This window comes from Pongo pygmaeus, chromosome 19 (genome assembly GCF_028885625.2).
Source record: "Pongo pygmaeus isolate AG05252 chromosome 19, NHGRI_mPonPyg2-v2.0_pri, whole genome shotgun sequence".
NCBI lineage: Eukaryota > Metazoa > Chordata > Mammalia > Primates > Hominidae > Pongo > Pongo pygmaeus.
Genome location: NC_072392.2, coordinates 90590725 through 90608768, shown reverse-complemented (window position 1 = coordinate 90608768; position 18044 = coordinate 90590725). Strand labels below are relative to the sequence as shown.

The 18044-nt window shown below is 47.6% G+C and overlaps 1 long non-coding RNA gene across 1 annotated transcript in view; it reads left to right on the top strand.

The window, feature by feature from the left end:
• LOC129017693 (uncharacterized) overlaps positions 1–17410 on the top strand; it is a 187311-nt gene extending 169901 nt beyond the window's left edge. Inside the window, exon 3 of the long non-coding RNA XR_008495114.2 lies at positions 15908–17410. This is a non-coding gene — a long non-coding RNA (uncharacterized LOC129017693). The remainder of the gene's footprint in view (positions 1–15907) is intronic.
• The last annotated feature ends 634 nt before the right edge of the window (positions 17411–18044 follow it).

The following is an 18044-nucleotide window of genomic DNA, read 5'->3' as shown; positions in this document are numbered from 1 at the left end:
GATTGAACAGAAAGACACAGGAGTTTTAGTGAGTCAGGCTCCCCAGTGTCCAAAAAGGGACCCAGGGCCCAGGGGGAAGAGACATCCCTGGTATTTGTTGCCACCTTTGTAAAACCCTCAAGTGCTGGCGGGCAGCACAGAGGGAGTGGCGATGCCACTTGCCTGCCTAGTCTATGGGAGGAATTGGGACATACACTCCCTGGGTGGCCCTGAGCAAGCCATCAAACTGCTCCCCCAGAGTTTCCCCATCTGTAAAGTGGGAATAATAACAACACCTGTCCTGCTTACTTGACAGGGTTTATGTGAGGCCGGCTGAGATCACCGAGCATGTGACAGGGCTTTGGGAGTGGTTAAGGGCCACCCAGATCGGGGTTGAGGCACCGGGGTGCTTATGGTGATTAGCAGCAGAGCAAGGCCTGAGGTCTGTGCTCCCCAGGGAGGGTGGCTTTACAGGCACCCACCTGCGGCTTAAGAGCTTCTTGGGCCTCCCACGGCTGATAAATCACCACCGGGTGGGTGTCCTTTGTCTGGGCTCCAGCATGAGCAGACAGCCTGCCCTTGGCTGCTGCAGAGAGCAGCTCCTCTGCCTTCTCTCCCTTTCTTAGTGGGTTGGGCAGGCACAAAAATAGATCCCAGAACCCCATCTCTTAGGTTTTGCCAAGGGACCTTCCAACTGCTCATCTAGACATTCTGGTGGCATTGAGTTCCTTTCTCAGGTCACATAACCATGGCAGGTGCTGATTTAGGTGTCTCCTGGCATGGGATTTGCAATGGTTTATCACCTGCTGCTGCTGCTGCTGCTTTTTTAAAAAATTGAAGATGGGGTCTCACCATGTTGCCCAGGCTGGTCTTGAACTCCCAAGCTCAAGTGATTCTCCCACCTCAGCCTCCTAAGTAGCTGGGATTACAGGCTCATGCCACCATGCCCTGCTTGTCACCTTGCCATCAAAGAAGAGAGACTTGCAGAAGAGTGTCAGATTCTATCCCATAGTGCAGTATACCAAGGAGGTGGTCTGCAAATGGCCATTGAATATACAAATAGTCTCAGACTTAGCATTTTCTTTCTCATGGTTTATTTTGCTTTGTATAGTTCCATGCATTTGTTGAAAGGAGGAAGATTGAGATTTAAGGGAACATCCCTAGTGGGGTAATACCCATCTGCTTAGTGCCTTTTCAGTGCTCAGCACTGTACTAAGTTATTTGAGTACAGCCTTTGCTCTCATATTTAATAAAATCAGACTCTCTTTGACCACCTAATTCCATCTCCCATTCAGACCCACAACATCCTCCCAGCCTGTCCAGATAGGTGCTTTCTGCTTGGCCACTTTAATGATGGAGAATTTTATCTCTCCTGAGGCCACCCATTCTGACATTGGCAACTGCAGTTGTTGGGAAGTTCATCCGTTTAGGCAGTGTCCATCTGCCTTTGGATACTTCCATCTGTAGGTCCTGGGCAATGAACAGGGGATGAGAGTATGGCATTATGGCTGAATTGTGGGATGCAGACTACAGAAAAGTTCTGTGAAGGGATGGGACCTGGAAGAATCAGAGAAGACCTTGTGGAATTACTGAAACAGAAAAAAAAAATGAACTGAAGTAGAGAGAGAGCAGGGAGGCTGGCTATGGTGGCTCATACCTATAATCCCAGCACTTTGGGAAGCAGAGGTAGGCGGATTGCTTGAGCCCAGGAGTTCAAGACCAGCCTGGGTAACATAGGGAGACTGTCTCTACAAAAATTAGCCACACAGGTAGCTAATTTTTGTATTTTTTGTAGAGGATCCTGGTGGGAGGATCACTTGAGCCTGGGAGGCGGAGGTTGCAGTGCGCCAAGATGGCACCATTTTACTCCAGCCAGGGCTACAGAGTGAGATCCTATCTCCAAAGAGAAAGAGAAGATGAAGGCTTTCTGTAATAGTTTGAGTAGTGATCTTCCAAAATTCATGTCCATCTAGAACCTCAGAATCTAACCTATTTGGAAATAGGGCCTTTGCACATGTAATTAGCTAGGATCTTGAGATGAAATCATCCTGGATTCAGGTCCTAAATCCAATGACACATCCTTAGAAGAGAAGAAGACAGAGAGGAAGGCACTATGAAGATGGAGCAGAGATTGGAGTGGTGCATCCACAAGCCAAGGAATGCTGAGGATTGCCTGCAGAAGCCAGGAGAGAGGCAGGGGGCAGATTCTCCCCAAAAACCACCAGAAGGAATCAACCCTCTCCATACCTTGATTTTGGCCTTCTGGCCTCCGGAACTGTGAGAGAAGAAATTCCTGTTGTTTTAAGCCATCAGTTTGTACTAACTTGAAATGGCAGCCTTAGTAAACTAATACACCACCCAACCTTGAGAGACAGAGAAGAGTAAGGAGGCAAAAATAACCATGCTTTGAGGGTTGTTTTTGCAACCCAATTCCCCAACCCCCAACTCAAGTCTGTATTTCTCCCAGACTTGAGGTGGGGGGTTGGGGAATTGGGCTGCACGGTAAGGAGACTGGACTCTTTCATTTGTTAGCAGGCAGGGTCTGCAGGCCAGATGCCCCATGGTGCCAGGATGAGGTGTGTGTAGAGGAGAGTCTTTTTGCCAGGAAACTTGGGGGTTTTCAGAGCCCAGAAGGATGCCAACTCTGGACCTCCTGCTCTGTTTGACTTCCTCTACTAAATTTCCAGCAGTTCCTGCATCTTTATTCATAGAAAGGGATCAAACCATCCTTAACACTCATACCACTCTGCAAATAAACATGTAACTTATACAATGACAGAAGGAATTATAAGATGCTTACTATTAGAAAAATGTATAAAAGCAAAGGAAATACTTAGGAACCACATTTAGTTATAGGATGTTAATCTCTTATCATTAAGTAATAGTTCAATATTTTCTTGATTGTTTAGTATTTCATTGTAGGAACATGTGACATGGTTATTTTTTAATAGTTTTTTTATGTTTCCAACATTTTTTTCCCTTTTGCTGTGAAATAAGGCTCTGATGACAATCCTTGCAGCAAACTTTATTTATATCTGTACTAGCTTCCTGAAGCTGATGTAGTAAGTTACCACAAACTTGGTGGTTTAAAGCAACACAGATTTTTCTCTTGTAGCTCTGGAGGCCGGAAGTCTGACTGAGACTTCTGGAGCTAAAACCAAGTCATTGTCAGCAGGGCAGGTTTCTTTTGGAGGCTTGAGGGGAGAATTGTTTTTTGCTTCTGATGACTGCTGGCATTCCTTGGCTTGGAGCCACATCGCTCCAGTCTCTGCCTTTGTGGAATTCTCCTCTCTGTAGTCAAGTCTTCCTCTGCTTCCTTCTTATATGAACACTTACAGCTACATTTAGGGTCCATCTGGATATTCCAGGATAATCTCCCCATCTCAAGACCTTTAACTTAATTCCATCTGCCAAGTCCCTTTTACTATATACCATAAAGTAACATTCATACATAGCAGGGATTAGAACATGACTGTCTTTTATTAGGGAGTGGAGGGGAGCAAGAGTTTGTGCCATTATTCAGCTCATCACCATATTCATGACTATTTTCTCACAATAAATTCCTAAAAGTGGACCTAGAAGGAGAAAGGGCCATCCTTAGGTTGCATGAAATATCAGTGGTCAGTAGATAAAACTGGCGTCTTTTTGTTGCTGTTCCTTTAAGAGCTTCTTAGCTCTCCTAAGAGTCAGATCGGATGGGGAGGTGGGGTGTACATTGAAACCCCCATTACGGGAATCATTTAAAGTTAGCCTCTAGGAAGCTCGGGGCTAATGAGATAATTCCCATTAGGAGAGGAAGGAAATGAAGGTGGCCTGACATCCTTTCTGTCTCTAATTTATATGATTCACTGAAACCTCCCCCTCTTCCCCCGCACCCCCCTCCTTCGGCCGCCCCTTTGAATTCTGGTTCCGTGTCCACCGCCTCTGCCAGCCAAGGCTCTGGTTTTCAGCAAGCCCCAGCATGCCTGGGAGCCCAGGAGGGTTGCCTTCCGCTGAGACGAGGCATTCGGGCTCTTTTCTTGGCAGCTGTGCCAGAGAATCTACTCTTTGCCTCCTTCCTCTCTTTTCCCAGAGCCTTGCCCAGCTCTCCCCACCCCCACCCCTGTCCCAACAGGGATGGAACTGGTGCCTATAGGACCGCAGAAAAGAGAAAGGCTGTCAACAGAACACTGGCAGGCTCAGGGGACTTAGGGGCCAAAGCTGCAGAGAGGTTTTGTTTGCTTCCTTCCCCTACCCCCCAGTACTTTTTAGGGGGAGGAGGAAGAGAGAGAGAGAGAGAGAGAGAGAACAACAACAACAAAAATAAAAAACGCAAGAGAACAAGAGAGAGATAGTTCTCTTCCTGTTTTGCTGTGCTGCCTACACTTTTGGTCAAAGTTCTCTGCAAACATGAAAATCCAGTTTGGGTCTTTAATTAGAAAAGTGTGAAGACTCCCAAAAACTTCAGGGTTTTTGAAGTTCAGATCAAACCTTGGAAACACATTTAGGGGCTGGAGAGAGAGAGAGAGAGAAAATGAACCCGAGAAGAGCAGAAAGGGAGAGCCCTTCTCATCTGCTCATCTATCGTATTGCGATCAGCTGTTACCCATTTCATTTATTGGACACCCCCTTTCTTGTCTCAGACCTGCTGGGAGCAAATCTAATACCCACCAACCCCATGCCCAAGAAGGGTCTTTGGCATTCAGAGGGCAGCATGGCTCTTCCTAGCCCCTGGTTTACTTCTTTTCTTCCTCTCACCCTCCCAGAGGGAGGCCATATGGTGGAGTCTTCCGAGTCAGGGCCAAGGGCCAGAGCGGCTCTGGCCCTGGGGACAGTCCAGCAGCCCTGATGTGCCGTGTGGGTGGCCTGTTCTGTGAACTTGCTGCCTGACCTCCCCGTGCCTCTGAGAGTCCAGCTGCAGCCTTGGGTAACAGCCTGGCCCCATCGTGATGGGAGGGTGCCGAGGCCCAGCTCCCCCGCTCACCTTGGCACGGATGCCACAAGCTGGCCAGGCCATGCAGGGCCAGGACCAGGCAGAACAGACAGAGCCCCCATAAACATCGTTTCCAGTTGAGTTGGCCTATCTTGGCTCATAAGGCCGTGGTGTCTCTAATGAGAGTGAGACAGAGACAGACAAACCAGGGGTTCAAGGAAGAGAGAACACAAATTAGAAAGACGAAAGATATGAGGGAAAGATACAGGAGGTGGATTTCTATGTAATGTCGCATGAAATAATAGCCAAGCTAGAGTTTAGATTAGTCTTAGCTGTTTTGGAATAACACCTTTATCAGTAGCTGAGCTAAATCATTCATGGTGAGGGTGTCTTAAGTGCCCTGCTCATGACTCCTGCCTTCATTACCTCCTCCCTGCATGTGGACACAAGTTCTCAGAACTTTTAGGGGTGGTTGAGGGAATATAGAAGGAGGCGAGGTAAGGGTTAATCTAAATATTACAAACAATTTTATTGATTTAAAAAGGAAAAAAAAAGGAGTAATGGAAGATGGATCTGGGCTTTATTGTACACATTTTAGGAATGGTTTATAGCAGGAAAATAACCACGGAAGTGGCTTAACGTCCTTCCTCTTCAGAAATATGCTGACTGTATTTTTGAAATGGAGATAATGCCATAGGGAAATAGAGTAATAAGAACAAATAGGCCGGGCACGGTGGCTCACATCTGCAATCCCGGCACTTTGGGAGGTCGAGGCGGGCAGATCATGAGGTCAAGAGATCGAGACTATCCTGGCCAACTTGGTGAAACCCTGTCTCTACTAACACTACAAAAATTAGCTGGGCATGGTGGTGCATGCCTGTAGTCCTAGCTACTCGGGAGGCTGAGGCAGGAGAATTGCTTGAACTCGGGAGGTAGATGTTGCGGTGAGCCAAGATTGTGCCATTGCACTCCACCCTGGCAATAGACAGAGACTCCATCTCAAAAAAAAAAAAAAAAAAAAAAAAATTAACTGAGTCTTTAGTACTTAACTCAGTCCTCACAACAAGCCTAGAAATTATCCCTGTTTTACAGGTGGGTTCAAGAGATTTGACGTAACTTGCCCAGGAGCCTACGACTCCTAAGAGGCTAACACCCAGGACTGGAATCCTGATCTGACTTCCTATCATTAAGCTGTGGGATCTCTGAGAATTGCCACCTGAAGTGTTTTCCTGTTGGTAGGAATGAGTGGGTTCATATGCTAAGGGCCTCCCATGCTTTAAAATGACTAGTTTGTGTTGCTAGCGATCCATTCATTTGTTCATTTGTTCATTCATTCATTCGTTTGCCTCTTCTTTGCCAGACAGTGAGCTTGGTACCCTCAACACAAGAAGGAAAACATGGCTGCTACTGCAGCCTGCAGCCTGCAGCTGACCGGGTCGACCTACACTACCGGGCTGGGGAACATCAGGAGGCGAGCAGGCTGCCAGCACCCAGTCTGGCGACACATACTCTTTCTCTCCCATATCAATGGGCAGTCCTGCTCAGTGACCCAGATCCAAACAACTCAGAGGTCCCACTGTGTCCTCACTGCAGACTGACCGCTGGCTCTCAAACATCTGGGTGGGCAGTAGAGGCCAACAGGGAACTTTAGGGACCAAGTGAAGAGGACTTAGCAGTTTATCCCTCATGAGGAGAGAGTGGAATCAGTGACCATCTCTCTGGAATCTCACTCCTGGTCTGATTCCCAAAGGGGAGAAGAGCTCCTGCCTGGTCTCAAAGTCACTGTTTCTCTCTCCCTCTCAATCCCCATTGTTGTGGCAGAGTCCAGGTCCCCCACTTGCTGCTAAATGGGTCATCTGAAGAAAGAGAAGGAAAGGCTTTATGATTGGCTGTTGGATGGCCCCTGAGGGACGTAATGCATGATAAGGAGAGGGCAGAAGGGAGTCTGGGACTGGGGTACCTATTATCTTTAAAGTCCATCTTTTGGCACAGTCCACCAGGACAAACAAGGGATCCAGGTCGGCTGGTTCGGGAGGGTCTTTGATCTACCTATAAGTTAATGCTTTTCAATGGAGAACCGCAAAGCAGCCCCACCCAGGGCCTCGGAGATAACAGGCTGGTGCAATCACAAGCCACCGGCCTCTTGATAATGCCGGGTTTTATTGAGGTCTGGTTTTTGCCCATTGGGAACACATCCGGCAAGCATCAAAGGGAGCAGGCGTCACCCTGTGCAAAGAATCGTGGGCCCTCAGGTGCGTGCACCTTGGGTTGCGTGTGTGGCTGTGTGTGCACAAGCTGGCCCGTTGGCAATTACCTTTCTGTAGATCAGAGGCCACCAGCCCCAGAGGGGCCTCGACAACTCATGAACTCTGTTCCCTCATTCTGGATGGTCCAGCTCCTAAGATGTCCTTGAAAATGGTAACTTAGCATCTTAAGTAGGATGGTCACTCTTGTGTCCTTGAGTCCCTGACTTGACATCCCAAAGGCAGTTGGTGTGAGAAGTTTAATGGTGAGGTGAGGTGGACACTCAGAGGAGACAAAACCTAAAAGCTTATCAGGCTTGTTCCTTTGCAGTCTTTTGAAGGTTTTTGCGTGGAAAGTTGCCCTTTGGCAATGGAAGAGTTAATGGGTGAACTGGGGGAGCTGTGGTCCTGGGGGAAGGGTCATCCCCACTCACCCCCAGGCTGTGCCTCTTGGCTGCCTCATATTTTATCTGGGCAGTCAGGATGCTGTGCACTGCGTATTGGCCTCTGGAGAACAGCGCAGAGAAGCACCACAATACAAACAGAACATCTGGAAGCTTTTTAAGGTTTGTTTTTTAACACATTTGCAAGAGTCAGGACATTTGCACACGAGGTTTACTGGCTGGAGGGAACCCAGGGACTTGAGTCAAGTGGGAGATCTCTGACTTTGTGAGGAGGGGGTGGTGGAGGGTAAGGAAAGGAAGGTGGGCCGGGTGCAGTGGCTCACGCTTGTAATCCCAGCACATTGGGAGGCCGAGGCAGGCAGATCACCTGAGGTCAGGAGTTTGAGACCAGCCTGGCCAACATGGTGAAACATCGTCTCTACTAAAAATACAAAAAAAAAAAAAAAAAAAAAAAAAAATTAGCTGGGCGTGGTGGCGGGTGCCTGTAGTCCTAGCTACTCAGGAGGCTGAGGCAGGGGAATGGCGTGAACCCGGGAGGTGGAGCTTGCAGTGAGCCGAGATGGCGCCACTGCACTCCTGCACTCCAGCCTGGGCGACAGAGCAAGACTCTGTCTCAAAAAAAAAAAAAAAAAAAAAAAAAAAATATATATATATATATAAATTAGCTGGGCAGGATGGCACGTGCCTGTAATCCCAGCTACTTGGGAGGCTGAGGCAGAAGAATCGCTTGAACCTGGGAGGCAGAGGGTGCAGTGAGCTGAGATCGCGCCACTGCATTCCAACCTGGGTGGCAAGAGCAAAACAACGTCTCAAAAAAAGAAAGAAAAAGGAAGGTGGGAACACTGGAAGCAATAACGTCCTATATTCTTCAGACTCACTTGTTGCAGTGACCTGTTGGAAATCCTTAGACACAGTAAAGAAACCTGGAACAGAATCCTGGGTTCCTTGTCTTTCTGGTCTTGCTGGTATGGAGCAATTGGATTTCTTCTTCCTTGTCCCAATCAGCTGCAGTAAAAGGACTGAAAGAATAGAAGGCAAATCCCTTGGGAAAGAATGGACATGCTGGCCCTAAGGCCTCTGGGAGACATGCTGGGAGTTGGCTTTTTCTGTATGCTTTATAGACTGGTACCTGTTCCTTTATCTTTCTATCTGGGCTAGCCAGGTGGGGCTGAAAATGTAGAGTGCAGGGAAGCCATTGATCCTGGTCCTGCAGTGACTTGGTACACCTGAGAGAGTGAGAGCCGGTTAGCTTCCTCCTTTTCTCCTCCTCTTCTCTACACCCCCTTGCCTCCCCCTACTGACATCCTGGACTTAATGATTTAGGCCAAGGGAAACAAGGAAAAGCTCGGCTCAGCATTTTAGCAGAGCAGGCTGGGAATGAAATAATGAAGAAAAACTCATTCCCGGCAGGAGAAAGAATTTATACGGGACTTAATCTTTCTTTTTAAGGAGAGGGCATCTGCTTGTTCATCCCTCCCTCATTCTTGGTCACTGGTTTCTCATTTAATTCCTCCTTCTCCACTCCACCTCCTTTATGGCCCCATTGCCAAGCTTATTGTCAGGGCTCTATTAAATATATGTGAAATCTGTGCTTGCTCAGAGAGTATCCTTGTGCCCGCTCAGAGAGTATCCTTGTGCCCATGGAGTTTATCTTGAAAGAGGCTCATGGTCACATGGCTGCCTTTATTAAGACAGTTCTTTTCGTGGGATGAGCTAATGCGTAGCACCTCGTGGGAGCTGGCTTATTGTGTGCTGTTTATTAGGGGAGGAAACTGAGGCTTTGTGTGATTATTTATGTGAGAGACTGAAAGGTGTCCACCCTGTTCTTATGGGAAATGAGGTGACACAGCTGCCAGGAATTCCACCCCGTCTAGTCACCCATCTGGCAGGTACAACGTTGGTTCCCAAGTCTACCCCAGCCACTCTTATTACAGTTTTTGCTTTGGAACCTCATGTCCTGCTCACGATCAGGATTCAGTAGCTTCACCAGCTTGGAGTACACAGTTCCTCTTCTGGCTGGCTGCCCCTCTGCAATGAGCGATTCTTAACGTTGGCTCATCATTGGACTCAGCCAGGGAGTTTTCACTGCTGTCTCCGTCCTGCCCTCATAGATTCTGCCTTAACTGGGTTGGGATGAGGCTGAGACACTGGAATTTTGAAAAGCTTCCTAGGTGATTCTATAGCGTAGCCAAGGTTAAGAATCACTCCTCTGGGACAGTGTTTCTATGCTGGGGACAATTTTGCTGCCTGCTCCCCTCATCCCAGGCATACCCTGATGTCTGAGACATTTTTGATGATCACGCCTAGGATCAGGTTTGGGGGGGCTCTGGCATCTAGTGAGTAGAGGCTGGGGATGGCACTGAACATCGCACAATGCACAGGACAGTTTCCCACAACCAAGAATTGTCCAGCCCCAAGCATGCCTGCTTGAGAAATCTTGCTCTAGACTAGTGGTTCTCACACTTGAGTTTGCATCAGAATCACCTGGAGAGCTTATTAAAGCAAATTGCTGGGCTGCACTCTCAGAGTTTTATTCAGTAAATCTGGAGTGGAGTTCAGGAACTTGCATTCCTAACAAGTTCCCAGGTGATGTCAAGCCTGTTGATCAGGGCTACAGTTTGAGAACCATTGTCTTTGAGTGACTCTGAATCCTGCTTGCCTATATCTGTGATATATTGTACCCATGATGATTACTAAAAATCCAAGACAACGGGCTGGGCACGGTAGCTCATGCCTGTAGTCCCAGCACCTTAGGAGGCCGAGGCAGGTGGATCACTTGAGGCCAGGTGTTTGAGACCAGCCTGGCCAATATGGTGAAACCCCATCTCTACTAAGAATACAGAAATTAGCTGGGCATGGTTTTACACACCTGTAATTCCAGATACTCAGGAGACTGAGGCAGGAGAATCACTTGAACCCGGGAGGCAGGGGTTGCAGTGAGCTGAGATTGTGCCACTGCACTCCAGCCTGGGTGAGACTCTGTCTAAAAAAAAAAAAAAAAAAAAAAAAAAATCCAAGACAACACAACAATGACTTAACTAAGACAGAAGAGCATTTCTTTCTCACATAGAAATCCGGAGGGAGGCCATTGAAGGCTAACGTGATAGCTGTGGGGTTGTCAGCCATCCAGGCTCCCGTCTTCTTGTTAGACCATCAGACTGCATGCCTTCCATTTTCCATGTCCCTCAGAGTCCAAGATGATTGCTGGAGCACCAGCCATCATGTCCTCATTGAAAGCAGAAGATAGTAAAGGCAGGCAAGTAAAAACTGGGCTCCTTCCAGCACCTTTTGAAGCAGCCTCCCCAGAAGTCCTGCAACAGTTCTGCTTTCATCTCATTGGCCAGATTTTGGTCACATGGTCTTATCTAACTGCAAGGAAGGCTGGGAAATGCAGTCTTTTTTTTACTCTGGGCTGCAATGTGTGAACTCCAAATTAGAGTTCTGTTACAAAGAGGAAAGGGTAGAACAGATACGGGAGTGGCCAACTAACAGGTTATGCTCATCTGTGCACACCTACTCTTTCCTAAGGGTTGTGGTGTATTTGGCATCTACCATGTGCCAGCTGCTTTTCACGTATTATCTCATTTAATCCTAAGAGCTTTGCAAGGTGGATAATAATATCTCTATTTTGCAATGATGAAACTGAGGCTTTCAGAGATGAAGCCACCTGCCCAAGTTACAGTCAGCAAATGGTTTAATTTAACATCCCACTTCAAAGCCGGGACCACTTCTTGCCTTAGATGCTCTCACAGACCTGCTCTTCTCTTGCTGAGGCTGCAGGGTGTTGGTTCGAGCTTTCCGAGCCAAATTCCAGATCCCACCCCTTTTGCCCAGCTCCCCTTCACTATTACCAATATCCCTCCTGTGATACCCTCTTCAAAAGGCTCTCGGAAAATACACTGTATTGACAAGATTAGTTTCTTATTGCTGGTGTGATAAATGACCACAAACTCAGTGGTCAGAATTGAATTGGAGGACACCCAGCAGGTGTCCACAGCTCCGTGTCGGGGGGATAATCCCCACAGATTTGGTCACCGACATCTTCTGTGTTGACTGTTGTGGGATGAGAGCAGAGGAAGAGCATGGTTGGAGAGAGTTTTCCCTGCACAGTCAAGATGAGGGCTCAGAGGGACTGACAAGGAAGAAGATGGTTTTCCAGCTCGAAGAACTCAGAGAAACACTTTTAGTGGTTTATTCTAAAGGTTATTACGAAGGCTACAGGTGAAGAGATGCATAGGGTGAGGTGTAGGGGAAGGGGTGTGGAGCTTCCGTGCCCTTCCTGGATGCTCCACCCTCTAGGAACCTCCATGTGCTCAGCTATCTGGAAGCTCCCCAGAGAACCCTGTCCTCTTGGGGTTTTATGGAAGCTTCATGACATCAGCATTCCTTCCCCAAGGGTATAGGGCGGGTCCCGCTCTGGGGAGGGTCTCAAGACCTATAGTCAGAAAGGTGGGGAAGATTAGTCCTGCCTTGGGGAAGGATAGTGGCTTAAAACAACACAAATTCATTCTTTTACAGTTCTAGAGACCAGCTTCACTGAGCAAAAGTCCAGGCATCTGTGGGGCTTCCTTCTGGAAGTTGTGGGAGAGAATCTGTTTTCTTTGACCCCTTCCTTGAATCCTTCCAACCTTTTGCTTCCATTATCACACTGCCTAGTACCTCTCCGGGATCAGATCTCCCTCTGCCTCTCTCTTATAAAGGCACTTGTGATCACAGTTAGGGCCTACCTGGATAGTCCAGGCCAACTTCTCAAGATCCTTAATCACATCTGCACAGGGCTTTTTGCCATATGAGGTAGGATTCACAGCTTGCAGGGATCAGGATGTGGATATCTTTGGGGGCTACTATTCAGCCCCCCACAGGAGCCCTCTTGCTACTGTTCTTCCATTTCTTGTCCCCATCTTTTTTTTTCCAAACACAGAATGTACATAGATTTCACTTCTGTCTGGAGTTTTTTTAAAGAGGCCAGAAACATGGTCTACAGGGCAAGGCGATCTGTTGGGAGGGTTTGTCTAATCAACTCCCAGTGGCCATAGCAACAGACATGAAAACATTCAAGTGGAAAGGGCCTGGGGGTGGAGGGGAGGATAGGGAAGGATCCTGCCCTAGAGGGGCCTGTGTCACCTCAGTCAGGTGACTTAACCTGTGGAGTGATGTACGATGGAGAAGCATAATCAGTAGCTATGGTAGTTCCACAGCGAGCTTTGCAAAGCTTCCCTGTAATTCTAGGGGATCAGATGTCTAGATGCCTTCTAATTCCTGCGCCTCCTATGGTCTTTCTCTAGGCTAGTAGAGGTGTGTCTTTAATGGAATACAAATGCCATATCTAGAAGAGTTTGATTTGTGGGGAGGAGGGAGAGTTAGGATCTGCTTATGGCCTAACCTCGTTTTCCTCCCTTGTGTGGATTCCCTCATCCCCCCACACACCCCTTGGCTGGGCCAGCCCTGCTGGGATGAGAGTCTGGGTTGTTGTATGTTTTGCTTTTTATTTTATTTTGCAAATGCCTCACAGCATTCCCCTCTGTGTTTAATGTCCCACTGCCAAGTGCATGCAGTTGCCCGGCAACAAGAAGGAAGTCCCTGGGTGATTCACCCGGCTGTTGCCAATTAATTTGCGAGCTGCATGCGTCTCCCAGGGGAAAAGGGCTCTCTCTGAGACAGCTCAGAGGGCTGCTAACCAGGTGGAGAAACGAAACCAGAGGAAGGTCAGCAGAACTTTGGGTTTGTGTGGAGTGTTTTCAGGTCCAAATGAAAGGGTGTGTCCAGAGGGCCTTGGCAACACCTGTGGCAAAGACTCCTGGCTTCCTTCTTGGCCACCAATCAGAGAGCTGCCCGGAGCGCACAAGCACTTCTGTGTCTGCACATTGGTTGCCTTTTTGGTTTTTCATCCTTTTATTTTTTAGTTAACTCTAAAATGCAGACGGTCCTGTCCCAGTTCATCTGCAGAGAAATGTCTTGAACCATTTTTCTTCTTGTCAGTCCCTCTGGGATCTCATCGTGACTGTGTAGGGAAAACTCTCTCCAACCATGCTTTTCCTCTGCCCTCACACTGCAACAATCAACACGGAAGACGTTGGTGACCGAATGTGTGCAGGTTTCTCCCCGACACCAATTCAACTCTGATACCATCTACCTGGAGATAGCATCAGATCCCATGGGTTGAGGACTCAGTACCCAAGACTGCCCCCTCCTCCCCGGACACCAGTGGCCAGTCCGGGCCTCTGGAACTTCTCGCCGACCAGCTTCAAGTTGGGGTTCCCATGACTCTCCTCTTTGGGTTCAATTAATTTGCTGGAGCAGCTCACAGAACTCAGGGAAACACATTTAGTGGTTTATTCTAAAGGCTGTTACAAAGGATACAGGTGGAGAGATGCATAGGGTGAGGTGTGGGGGAAGGGGCACGGGGCTTCCCTGTCCCCCTTGGATGCTCCACCCTCCAGGAACTTCCATGTGCCCAGCTATCTGGAAGTTCCCTGAAGAACCCTGACTTCTTGGGGTTTCATGGAAGCTTCATGACGTCAGCATTCCTTCCCCAAGGTATAGGGCAGATTCCTCTCTGGGGAGGATGGTCTCAAGACCCATAGTCAGAAAGGTGGGGAAGATTAGAGTCCTGTCTTGGAACAGGTGTAAGGAGCACAGGAGAGGGGTTCTGTTTCCTGAGGCCCAACATTATAGCAAAAGACTGTAACAAGGGCTATGGGAGTTATGAGCTAGGAACTTTGGACGAAAACCCGTGTGTGTGTGTGTGTGTGTTTATAAAATAACACCACAGTGTCATTATCTCATCTCTGGCCACTGGTGCCCTTCTCTCTGGGTTTCCTGGCCACTGCACACATCCCCACCAAGGCCTCAGCTAGAGCCCTCATGAAGGAGAGTTCCTTTGCACCAGGTTGAACGGGGCCCCCAGGTCTTTTGAGGGACAGAAGGGGGCCTGGTGGTTTCCGAAGGCCCCCAGAATCCATCGTGCATTTCCCTCAAGGCCTTGCTGTCCTCTGGCCCCATACTTGCCTAAGAAAACCTTTGATCCATGTTATGTCTCCATTATGGCCTGTGAGGATGGGGTTTGCCTGTCTGGCTGATTCCTGTATCCACAGCATCGAATCCAATATGGTACTTGTGAATGCATGGATTTGTGGTTGCCCAGGTATTCCTTGTGGATTGATAGTGATTGCTAGAATCAGAGACCCAGAGGGCAGCCTCTTTCATAAGGCCTGTGTTATCTGTATCTGTGAATAGGCCTGATATGGTTTGGCTTTGTATCCCTACCCAAATATCATCTTGAATTGTAATCCCCATAATCCCCAGGCGTGGAGGGAGGAATCTGATGGGAGGTGATTGGATCATGGGCGCGGGTTCCCCCATGCTGTTCTCATGATAGTGAGTGAGTTCTTACAAGATCTGATGATTTTACAAGTGTCTGGCATTTCCCCTGCTTGCTTTTCTCTCTCCTGCCGCCATGTGAGAAAGGTCCTTGCCTCCTCTTTGCCTTCCGTCATGATTGTAAGTTTCCTGAGGCCTCCCCAGCCATGTGGAACTGAGAGTCAATTAAACCTCTCTCCTTTGCAAATTACCCAGTCTCAGGTATTTCTTTATAGTGGTGTGAAAACAGACTGATACAAGGCCCCTGACTTGCACTGCTAAGACTCATCAGTTTTAAAATAGGGCAGTCTCCTGAAGGCATTTGGTGCTATTCAATATATTTGTTACTCAGTAATGGAAGGTAATGTTGGAGGGTGAACATCAAGGAAAGTATCGTGAGTCCAACTCCATCTTAATTTATTTGCTATCAGAATTAGGGAAAAATAAATATATTTAATGGTGTCTTACCATTTCCTCTGAGCTATCCACTCTTAAGTTCCTAATTTATTGTTAAGGGTGTTTCAGAAGCAGAGAGAAGTTCCTAGTGAATCCTAAACATTAGGATTAGGAACCAGAGCCCTGCTGTTCTGTAGCAAGAACACCGGCACCCTCTGTGCCTCAGCTTTCCACTATAAAGTGGGTGATCTACCACCCCCATGCTCCCTGCCCCATAAATCACAGAAATAATAGTGACCGGCTGAAAAACAGAATTTTCCACTTCCTCTGGACTGGCTGTGTTCAGTGGCATTTTAAAAAATCAGCTCTGGATATCGTAGTGGGATTTGTGTAGGAGGGTTCCTGGTGATGATTCAGTGGATGGATAGTTCCTTGAGAGGTATAAATAGGCATTCCCCCACCCCCACCCCCGACATTTAACTAAAATACTGCTTTTTGGAGTATATGTTCTGTTCAACAGCTAAAGCATTATAAACCAATGACAGTAATGTGATGCTAGCCCCTGAAAGGGCAGAAGCTAGAATCTAATTCTCATGCTGTTTTTTGGTCTACAGGATGGGAAGGACTGATCCACATTCCCACCAGGAAGTTTAGCGGAACCCCCGCATGCCACCTGGACCCCCTGGAAGGACCTGGCCAAGGCTGGAGCACCTCTTGAGAGGCAGGAGCTCCGGATTTGATCAAGAATTCTTGGCTGAGCATGGTGCCTCATGCCTATAATCCCAACACTTTGGGAGGCCAATGTGGGAGGATCTCTTGAGCCCAGGAGTTCAAGACTAGCCTGGGCAACACAGGGAGACCCCATCTCTAAAAAAAATAATAATAATAAAATAAAAAATTAGCAGGGCATGGTGGCATGTGCCTGTAGTCCCAGCTACCCAGGAGGCTGAGGCAAGAGGATGGCTGGAGCCTGGGACGTTGAGGCTGCAATGAACTGTGATTACCCCACTGCACTCCAGCCTGGGCAAAAGAGCAAGAGACCCTGTCTCAAATAATAATAATAATAATAATAATGATAATCTTATTTTGGAGAATAAAGAGACCTCTGGATTTGAGGTGCCATTTGGGTAGAAAGAAAAGACCTTTACCCTGAGAAACAGTCTGTGTTGACCTGAAGGAGCAGAGGGATGCATCGCTGGAGGTGACCTACAGTTGAAGAAGACTCATTATGACAGACCTTGTCCTTCTTCCTTGTGGAAAGTGTTTCCTCTGCTGCTACTGCTCATGAGACTCTTCCCCCTCCCTGTCCCAGGGAACCAAAGGGCTTTCTACCACACCCTTTCTTGCCCCCCGCCTCCCATGTCTGCTGTGCCTTTGTACTCAGCAATTCTTGTTTGCTCCATTATCTTCCAGCCGGATACAGAGTGAATAGTTAACCACACTTAGGTCAAATAGGATCTAAATTTTTGTTCCTGCTCCGTGTAAAGAGGCCAGTGTTTGTGCATTGCAAGCAGCCTTGGAATGGTAACTCTTCTCATTTGTTTGGGATCTGGCCACCAAGTTCCAGAATGATACACGGATCAGTGCAGAAGTTCATCAGGCTCTCGGACCTTAGGGCTGTTGGAGAAGGCTTCAGCAGCAGAACTGATGGTGAAGGCTCATGTTCTCCATCCTCAACTTTCTTTGCTTGGATCATACACAAGAATAAATTTGGAAGGGCAAAAAATGAACACTGTTGTTCATTGCAGCTGTGTTTTGTGACACAGATGCACAGTCTGCTGTGAAGACCTTCTCTCAAGTGGCAGTTGGGAGTCCATGCCAGATCGTGGGCTTCATGAGAGACTAACAGCTATCAGGGGTTGTGGCACTTAGTGAGGACTCTCCTCCCCCAGTGTGTGCTGATGACACATACACACCTGGTAATAGCTTGAGTCTTCTCTGTTCCTTTTACTCTGTAGCCACCATACACGTGATTTAAAACCCTTCCTAAATATCTATCATGGTTCACCCTTGTCCAAATGCAGAGTCAGAGCTATTTGTACTTCATTATTATTTCCAAGGCGAATAGATGGCTTGCTTTTTGCAAAAAGAATTAAAGCTTTTGTATGTTGCAGTTGATGTGCTTGTATGACCATTTAGTGAATTTGGTGTCTTCTAAATAGAACAATGGAGTCCTTGTGGACATCTCAGATTCATCACAAAATGATTGAGGAGAACCTCTTGAAGATGTTTAGAGCTATTGAAATTTACAGATTGTTGATGGGCTTTCACCTTTTCCTTCCTTGCTTGACACACAGTTGCAGGCATTGTATTCCTTGGATTCCTACAGGTGTCAAGGAACAGAGATCCACTAACGTTACCTTCATAAATCCTGGTTTATTCAAAAGTCATAGTGATAGTAAGGTAGATAGGAAACAGTCCCAGCCACTGCCTAGCTAAGCCTTTTCAAAAAGCCCAAGGCCATTCAGCAGATGCAGAAGCACTAGTTGGTTTCCAAAGATAACAAGAGCAATCCCATCATGGTCATTTTGATCCTCTGTTCAGCAGCAGGGTTCGCTGCCCCTGACTTTAGAATTCTGCTGTCATGATGAGCTGAGGGTAACCAACGGTCCCAGTTTGCCCAGGACTAAAGGGTTTCTTGGGATGAAAGACATTCAGTGCTAAACCTGGGACAGTCCTGGGCAAACTGGGACAACTAGTCACCCTCCTGGGTGACTCAATGACCGTGCCTCTACTTTGTTACTTACTATT